We start from the raw sequence: 9550 nt of genomic DNA, 5'->3' as shown, positions 1-9550 counted from the left end.
TTGTTTATGTGGTGAATCACATTAATTGATTTACAAATATTGTACCATCCTTGCCTCCCCAGAGTAAATCTCACTTGATCATGATATATGATTTTTTTTATGTATTGCTGGATCCAGTTTGCTAATATTTTGTTGAGGATTTTAGCATTTAATTTTATCAGGGATATTGGCCTATAATTTTCTTTCTTTGTGTTGTCTTTGCCTGGTTTTGGAATCAGAATTATGCTTGCCTCATAAAAGGAGCTTGGAAGTCTTCCTTTCTCTTGAAGTTTTTGAAATAGCTTGAGAAGGATAGGAATTAGTTCTTCTTTGAATATTTGGTAGAATTCACCAGTGAAGCCATTGGGCCCAGTGGTTTTGTTTTTTGGGAGCTTTTTAATAACTGTTTCAATCTCATTTGTTGTAGTTAGTCTGTTTAGGTTTTCTGATTCTTCCAGATTGATTTTTTGAAGATTATATGTTTCAAGGAATTTATCCATTTCACCTAGGTTGTTTAATTTTATGGCATACAGTTCTTCATAGTATTTTCTTAAGATATTTTTATCTTTGTTGTGTCAGTTGTTATTTCTCCACTCTCATTTCTAATTTTATTTATTTGAGTCCTCTCTCTTCTTATCTTGGTTATTCTCTTTAAAGGTTCATTGATCTTGTTTACCTTTTTAATGAATAAGCTCTGGTTTCATTGATCCTCTGTATTATTTCTTTAGTCTCTATGTCATTTATTTCTGTTCTGATCTTTATTATTTCCTTCCTTCTACTACCTCTGGGCCTTACTTGCTGTTCTTTTTTTAGTTCTTTTAGAAGAAAGGTTAGGTTGTTTATTTAAGCTTTTTCAAGCTTCTTAAGGAATGCCTGTAGTGATATAAACTTCCCTCTCAGGACTGCTTTTGCTGTGTCCCATAAACTTTGAGTTGTTGTATGTTTGTTATCATTTGTTTCTAGGAATTTTTTCTTCTTCTTTGATTTTATTGTTAACCCATGTGTTATTTAATAACATGCTATTTAGTTTCCATGTCTGAGTATTTTTTAGTTTTTTTTTTGTGGTTGATTTCTAGTTTCATGCCATTTTGATCAGAGAAAGTGCTTGATATGATTTCAATTTTCTTAAATTTGTTGAGACTGCTTTTGTGTTCTAACATGTGGTCTATCCTAGAGAATGTACCACGAGCACTTCAAAAGATTGTATATTCTGCTGCTTTAGGGTAAAAGGTTCTAAAGATATCTATTAAATTGAGTTGATCTAGTGTGTCTGTTAAGTCTGCTGTTTCTTTGTTAATTTTATTTCTTGAGGATATATCTAGTGATCTTAGTAGGGCATTGAAATCCCCTACTATTATAGTATTGCTGTTGTTCTTGCCCTTTCTATCTATCAAAGTCTGCTTTATATAGTTAAGTGCACCTATACTAGGTGCATAGATATTTATGATGGTTATATCTTTTTGTTTGATTGCTCCCTTTATCATTATGTAGTGGCCTTCTTTATCTCTTACTATAGCCTTGGTTTTAAAGTCTATTTTGTCTGATATAAGTATTGCTACCCGAACTTTTTTTCATTTCCATTTGCATGAAATATTTTCTTCCATCCTTTTACCTTCAGTTTATGTGCATCTTTTGTTTTAAGGTGTGTCTCTTGTAGATGGGATATGTCCTGTTTTCTTATCCATGCAGCTACCCTATGTCTTTTGATTGGATCATTTAACCCATTTACATTTAAGGTTATTATTGACATGTAGTTGTTTATTGCCATTTTATTCTTTAAAGCTGTATTCCTCTTTTGCTATGTTCTTTTCCCTCTTTGGTCTACAACAGGCTCCTTAACATTTCCTGCAGCATTGGTTTGGTTGTAATGAATTCCTTGAATTTTTTGGTCTGGGAAGCTTCTTATTTCTCCTTTAATTTTAAATGACAGCCTTGCTTGATAATGTAGTCTTGGTTGTAGGCTCTTGTTCTGCATTACTTTGAATATTTCTTGCCATTTTTTTCTGGCCTGAAGTGTTTCTGTGGAGAAGTTGGCTGTCATCATTATGGGCCTCTTTTGTAGGTGATAGCCTTTTTTTCTCAGCAGCTTTTAATATTTTATCTTTATCGCTTAGCTTTGGTATATTAATTATGATGTGTCTTGGTGTAGGTTTTTTTGAGTTTTTCTTTAATGGAGTTCTCTGTGCTTCTTGAACTTGTGAGACCCTTCCTTGCATCAACTTAAGGAAGTTTTCAGCCATGATTTGATTGAATAAAGTTTCTATTTATTGTTCTTTCTCTGCTTCTTTAGAGACTCCTATGATGCGGATGTTATTTTTCTTCATGTTGTCACAGAGCTCTCTTAGAGTTTCCTTAGACTTTTTGAGTCTCTTTTCTTTTTCAGCTCTGCTTCCATGCCTTTGTTCATGTTGTCCTCCAAGTCACTGATTCAATCCTTATCTTCCTTCATTCTGCTTTTAATTCCTTCCATTGTGGTCTTCATTTCTGGTATTGTATTTGTCATCTCCAACTGATTCTTTATTAATATATCTATGTCATTTTTTATACTTACTATCTCTTTATTTAGGTGTTCATAATGACCATCCATTGTTGTTCTAAGATCCTTAAGCATTCTAACAATCATTATTTTAAACTCTGCATCAGGTTGTTTAATTATTTTTATATCACTCAGTTCATTTTCTGGAGGTTTCTCTTGTGGTTACATTTGGATTGCACTTCTCTGTCTTCTCATTATATCTGTGTGTTTGGGTGTGTTGTTTGTAGAGCTGGTTGAGTCTAGGCTTGTTGTTGTCTTCCTCCAATTTTCAGTTGTGTTATTTTTAGTTCTTCTTGGGTAGGCATCAGCTGTTGTTTGTAATCTACTGTTGGGTTTGACTTTTCTAATAGAGCTGCTTTGAAATCTTGATTTGTTTGTTTTCTTCTCAATTTTCTTAACTAGGTGGTTGTCTTGTTTACTGATCTAAGCAGGGGGCTTATTTGAAACTGTATTCAGAATGCGGTGGCTATAACCTCAGACTCTGAAGGCCTGATCTGCCAGTTACTCTCTCTGGGGGCCAGGTGCTTCCTTCACTTCAGTAGGGGGAGGTTTATCTCAGATCTCCATGGAGATCTGAGTTACTGCCCCTCCTCTCCACTTCTTGTTTTCAGCTGTGTCTTGTTGTGCTGATTGGAGCTGGAGAGATTTCTTGAGATGGGTGACCCAAAACCACTTTAGTCTTGTGTTATGTGGAAGGACCAACTCCTCCTTCAGCTATGGTCACCTTCAACACTGGATGAGTCATTTTTCAGGTCCTCCCATGCATTCTTCTGCTCATCTCTGTCTGTCTTTCTCTCCCCCCTTTCCTTTTGGAAGATAAGCCAGCCCTTTCAACACATATCATTTCCAGGTACCTAGGCAAGTGGCTGTGAGCAGTATTTTCTACTCTTTTCCTTGGAATGAGAGCCCTTCTGGGCTCTCAGCCTCACCACCACCTTTGTTCCTGTAAGCAGGGGAGACCTACTGCTCCCTGGCACTCCCTTCCAGGCTAAGTGTGGCTTTTTCTTTGCTCCTTGGTTTTTGAGAGTAGTTCTTTTAGTCCAGGGTTGGTTTTTCACTCTGATTATTACTAAATTTGTAATCCAGTTTGGCGATGTGAACTGGGAGTCTGTGCATCTGCCTACTCTGCTGCCATCTTCAGGTCCCTATATTTTCTTAATGGACAAATCTTTACCATTAAAAAAGTCCTCTGTGGTCCTAGGTGGTGGCTCAGTGAATAGAGCGTCAGCCTGGCATATAGTTGTCCCAGATTTGGTTCCTATCATGGCACAAAGAAAAAGTGACCATCTGTTTCTATCCTCTTGTCTCTCCCCTTCTACCCCTCTTCCCTTCCCAGTGGCTTGATTGTTTGAGCATGGTTCTGGATGATAAGGATAGCTCAGTTGGTTCAAGCATCAGCTCCCAGTGCTAAAAATAGCTCAGTATTCCAGCATCAGCTCTGGATGGTGTTGCCAGTTGAATCATGGCCATGGTGCATGCGGGAGTCTGCCTCACTATCTCCCCTCCTCTAATCTGAAAGTAAAAAATTTTTTGTTTTTAGTAAAAAATTTTGCTTTAAAACAATCTGTGTCATCTGATATTGGTATAGCCACTCCAGCTGTCTTTGGTTACGGTTTTTATGCTATAATTTGGTGCATTCTTTTTCTTTCCATGTGTTTGTTTTCTTGAGTATAAAGTTGTCTCTTGTAGGTAACATAATATAGAAGCTTTCAAAATTTATTTCTCCAATCTCTGACTTTTTATTAGAGTGTTCAGTTCATTTAAAGTAATTCCCAATAAGGAAGGATCCTTTGTATATATGCTCTGGATACTAACCCTTTGCTTGGTTTTGATTTTGCAAATATTTACTCCCACTATGTCATCTGTTAACTGTATGATGTTCCTCATTAAATATAAATCTTTAATTTTGATGTAGTCATATACATTAAATTTTAACCTTATGATTTGTGCTTTTTAAAGTTTTTCTCCTGCCTAGGTTATAAAAATGTTCTCTATTTCATTATGGCAGGTAAAATAATGACCATCGAAAGATGTCCCTGTCCTAATCCCTGGATCATATGAATAGGTTACCTTTTATCATGAAAGAAACTTTGCATATAAACTGAAGATTTAGGACCCTGAAATGATGGTGATTATGCTGATTTATCCAGATGGGTCTAATATAATCATGTAAATTTTTAATATTGAAAACATTTTTGGATTCTTGGACGTAGTTTGTCAAAGAGAAAAAGATATGAAAAGAGAAGCAGGGTCAGAGAGATGTTGTATTTTTTCCTTTGAAAATAAAGAAATGGTACCACAAACCAAGGAAGATGCATTGTCTCTAGAAGCTGAAAAAGGCAAAAAAAAAAAAAAAAATCTTTCCTAGAGCCTCCAGAAAGAAATGCAGACTTGCTAAAGCCTTGACATAAGGCAAGACTTTCAATGAACTTCTGACCTATAGAAATGTAAGAAAATAAATTTGTATTGTTTAAGTTACCAAGTTTGTTGTAATTTGTTACAGCAACAATAAAATACTAATACTTCATAGAGATATTTTCCTACATCTTTTTGTTATCTTCTTACCTTTACTTTCTTTCTTTCTTTCTTTTTTTTTTTGTTTTGTATTTTTCTGAAGCTGGAAATGGGGAGAGACAGTCAGACAGACTCCCGCATGCGCCCGACCGGGATCCACCCGGCACGCCCACCAGGGGGCGATGCTCTGCCCCTCTGGGCGTCGCTCTGTTGTGACCAGAGCCACTCTAGCACCTGGGGCAGAGGCCAAGGAGCCATCCCCAGCACCCGGGCCATCTTTGCTCCAATGGAGCCTCAGCTGCGGGAGGGGAAGAGAGAGACAGAGAGGAAGGAGAGGGGGAAGGGTGGAGAAGCAGATGGGCGCTTCTCCTGTGTGCCCTGGCCGGGAATCGAACCCGGGACTTTTACACGCCAGGCCAAAGCTCTACCACTGAGCCAACCAGCCAGGGCACCTTTACTTTCTCATTTAGATCTTTAATTCATTTGGAGTTTCCTATTCATGTGATGCAAGAAGGACTCTAGCTTTGTTTTTCTCTATATAGTGAGCCTGTTTTCTTCAACTCATCTACAACCTAGTTTTTCTTGTTGTTTGGTATTGCCACATTAATCATATTTTATATTTTTATATATTTCTATATATATTTTTATGTTCTGTATTTGTTTTCAATGTTTTATTTGTCTGTTGCTATAAATACCACGTTGTTTATTTTATTATGAATCTGTGGGCATATTTATTTTTAATATGTGGTATGAAAACATACAATATTTAAATCTTTAAAAAGTTGATTCACCTAGTAATAAAAATTTTAATCCATATTTTTAAATATAAAATCTGTTGAATTCTGAGAAAACAGGTTTTTATTATTAAATAAACAACCCATCTTGTAAGAATGGTTTTAATAGATTTCTCTTGGGAGAATTACAATTTTTACTGTGTTAAATCATTTTATCCATGAACATGGTATATCTCTCCATTTATTTAAATCATTTCTAAACTTAAATGGCTTTTCTGTGTAGAAGCATTTGACACTTCCTTCTCTTTATGTCAAGTCTTTAATTTCCTGTCTTATATTGATTTATTATGTTTTAATTTGAAAGTAGTAGAAAATACCATTAGACTATATTTGATTTTACTACCTTTCCTTTTGAGGTAAAACTCAGTTATTTGTTGTCACATATCAAAAAATCAATCCCAATGACAAAAGTATTGACTAGTAATATCAAATTTACATGTTTCATAGATTGGCAGAGACAAAAATTCACATCTGATTACCAAAAATTTATTAAGATTACCTATTAGACATTTTATTCCACCAAAGTTCTTTTTCTGTCTTGGCTGACTGATCTTTTCTTTTAACATTGACTTTCTAGATATACAAGTTCTGGCTTCTCTTTTAGACAGAGAAATGTTGTTATATTAGCTTATCTAACAATAAATTTTCTATACACATCACTGAACTCTTATCTTTAATGTTGAGAATGACCATTTTATGGAGATTGACTTAGACTTTTGCAAACCATAGGCTTTTTAAAGAATCCATCTCCCTTAGAAGAGTGATAGCCCATAAATAATAAATATTTAAAAGTTTTGTTGTGTCCTCTTGTGATTTTTGCTGCCAACTGTTGAATGAGCTGTTCTGTATTTTTCAGTAGCTCTTTTTCTAAGCCCAAACATATTTACTCCATTAGATTGACTAATTTAACAGGAAGTGGTATAGGCTCTGATATGAAAAAAAAAACTGTGTTTGAGACACAAGACTATGTTCTTATACTTGCCTCCTCTCAGTTTTTCTCTTTTGTAAGATAGGGTTAGTAAAAATACTGTATTTTCCCATGTATAGGATGCTCCCATGTATAAGACATACCTTAATTTTAAGGCCTGATATTTGAAAAACAATGTATTGCATAAAGTTATTGAATTCAAGTTTTATTTATCATAAAATTCATTATAACTCCTCAAGCAGAAACTGCAAGTAAAAAAAAAATCTATGACCACTGTATAAGACACACCCTGTTTTTAGACTCCAAATTTTTCAAAAAAGGGTGCATCTTATACATGGGAAATATGGTACATGCTTTATATATACTGCTCACAAAAATCAGGGGATATTTCAAAATGAATATGAAGCAATAAAATATTGCCCAATTTTTGTGAACAGAATAGTTTAAGAATTAAATAATGTTTATAAATCTCTATATTTTAGCAATTAATAAATTTCTATAATTTTTATTGATTATGTTATTATTATCTTCAGATAAATGATTTTGGCCTCTTTTTCTGTTCTAAGTAGTAGAAACTTTAACAACTAGAATCTTTTACAATTCTAAGTAAAGAGGCTGTAAGAAATGTAAACAGGTTTCTCCTCTTATTTTTGTAGCATCCAACAATTGTGGGAGAGTAAGGACTCTATTAGAGTCCTAAGGAATCCTATCTAACCACTCCTTCTAAATTCTTGTAAGCAGTCAAAACTCAAGATTTCTTTTTGCAGCAAAGGTGCTACGTTGGGATTTTCCAACTAATAGTTACCTCTAGAAGCTTGAGAAGCTATGTCTTAAAGAGATGGTCCAGTTATTAGAAAGAGAGGGAGAAACACATATAACTCTAAAGCCAGAAGGGATATTTTACTGATAGAAAGTATGTTGTCACTTGTCCAAGTTTGTATACAACATTAGTTATAGTGTGAAGGTCCTAGTTCCCTAACTTCTCATATGTTGCTGTTCTATTCAATCATGCTTCTTCTTCACCTCCCAACTTGTAATAGGTCTCAGAAGATTGATACTCATTTACCTACCTCACTACAAAGAGATTTCTGGTAGATCTGATTTGGTACCAAACAATCAAATGCTGAGGTTTGTTTTGATCAGTTATAGATGACTGTGGGAGTTCAATATTGGGAACCACCATCCTCACTGAGATTAAAAAATAAGAAAAGACAAATTTGAATCTCAGTAAAATCAAATGTGCAAAAAATATTATTTCTTAATCTAAAACAACTTAATTGATGAATTTATACCCCATCCTGTGAAGCAGACAGGGGTATATTATTATTTATTTATGCTTCTACTTGAGCTTTCTATGTTTCTCCTCCTTTTCTGCTTCAGAATTCAGAAGGTTTATGTATTATCTACAACTCATGAAAGGGGTCTCTGATTTCTAGTCTATCATAGTAGCTGCATAATTCTCACTGCTCAAACAGGTAGTGGTCTCAAGGTTGGGGAACTCTCTGTTTTGGTAACTTTTCATCTGTAGAAAACTTTGACAAAGCTGGAAAAGTGCATATATTTTGGTGCATGCTATTATCCACCTTCAGGGCTGGCTGTTTGCAAGGGGCACTGTGATTCTTAATTCTCTTCCAGCCCAAGGCATTTCTCTTTTCTGACTCTTTACTTTATGCTGTCATCTCTTCTGATCTTGTGAAAGATCATGGACTGTCAATGCCTATTAAACACAAAGGCAAAATTGTTAATGAACTCAAAATTATTTCTCTTCATGGGTAGGAAAATAAGAAGAAATATTTGATCCTATCCTTCTAGCATAGCTGAGAAAGAAGAAAAACAAAGTCATTAAATTTATACATTAAAAGAGTCTGTACATTCATTCTTTGCTACAAAAATGCAGTGGGTTAGTACAACTTTGAAATATAAACCCATGCTGGAAAGTTCTTTTATGTTGGTCAGTGAGAAATGCTAATTAACACTAGTTTTTTAAAGATCATTTTAACTATTAAATTTATTTGCAATAATAGAAAACTTATTAGTTATATAAAGGCTTTTTAGGTAAAATATTTAGAGCAATTACTTTTCATGTTCACTAATGATGACAGAAGAGCCCACGGTCTTAAATGGGAACCAGCAAGGATTTGGCTTTTATATAATCACATGGCCCAAAAGACAGCTTTGGGAGTGTTATCATGACTAACAGGAAGAAGGCTGACATGAAGTGTCATCCTGAAGAATCTCTAAATTTTCATAGGCTGTGACTCAAGCTTGGCACAGGTCCATAGTCTATTGATATCTTTGAGGTCAGTTGGCAATGGGGGAAGGTCACATGAGGAACTAGGTCCAGGGACTTTGGCTGGAACCACCCACATCCATGCCCGCCAAAAGAAATGGCCCAGGAGCACTTTGAAAAGGAACGACTGTCTGTAAGCCAATGAAATTTCACCATATCATATTAACCTGCCACCATACCACCACCCTACCGACCCTATAAATTACCCCCAGGTAGGGCAGGCTGTGTGACTTCCTTGGCCCTTGTCTCTTGGACCAGTGGGATGCGCTCTGAATAAAGATTTGCTAGTCCACACTTGGTGGCTACGCCCTCCTTTTTTCCTCAGTGGGAAATACCTTAAAATATCAGCCTGGTGTTAAGGAAAATTATTCAGAGCCAGGAAATAAATTAAAAGGATGATTGTATGTCCCTTCAGTGTCACATTGAAGCATTGCCTACTAGGCTCAGACAAAGAGATTTACTTTTGTTTTACTTCCTATTGTTAAAAAGAATAGCAGGCCCCAAATGGA

The sequence above is a fragment of the Saccopteryx leptura genome, chromosome 1 (assembly GCF_036850995.1).
Source record: "Saccopteryx leptura isolate mSacLep1 chromosome 1, mSacLep1_pri_phased_curated, whole genome shotgun sequence".
Lineage (NCBI taxonomy): Eukaryota > Metazoa > Chordata > Mammalia > Chiroptera > Emballonuridae > Saccopteryx > Saccopteryx leptura.
Note: the sequence above shows the minus strand (reverse complement) of the source record.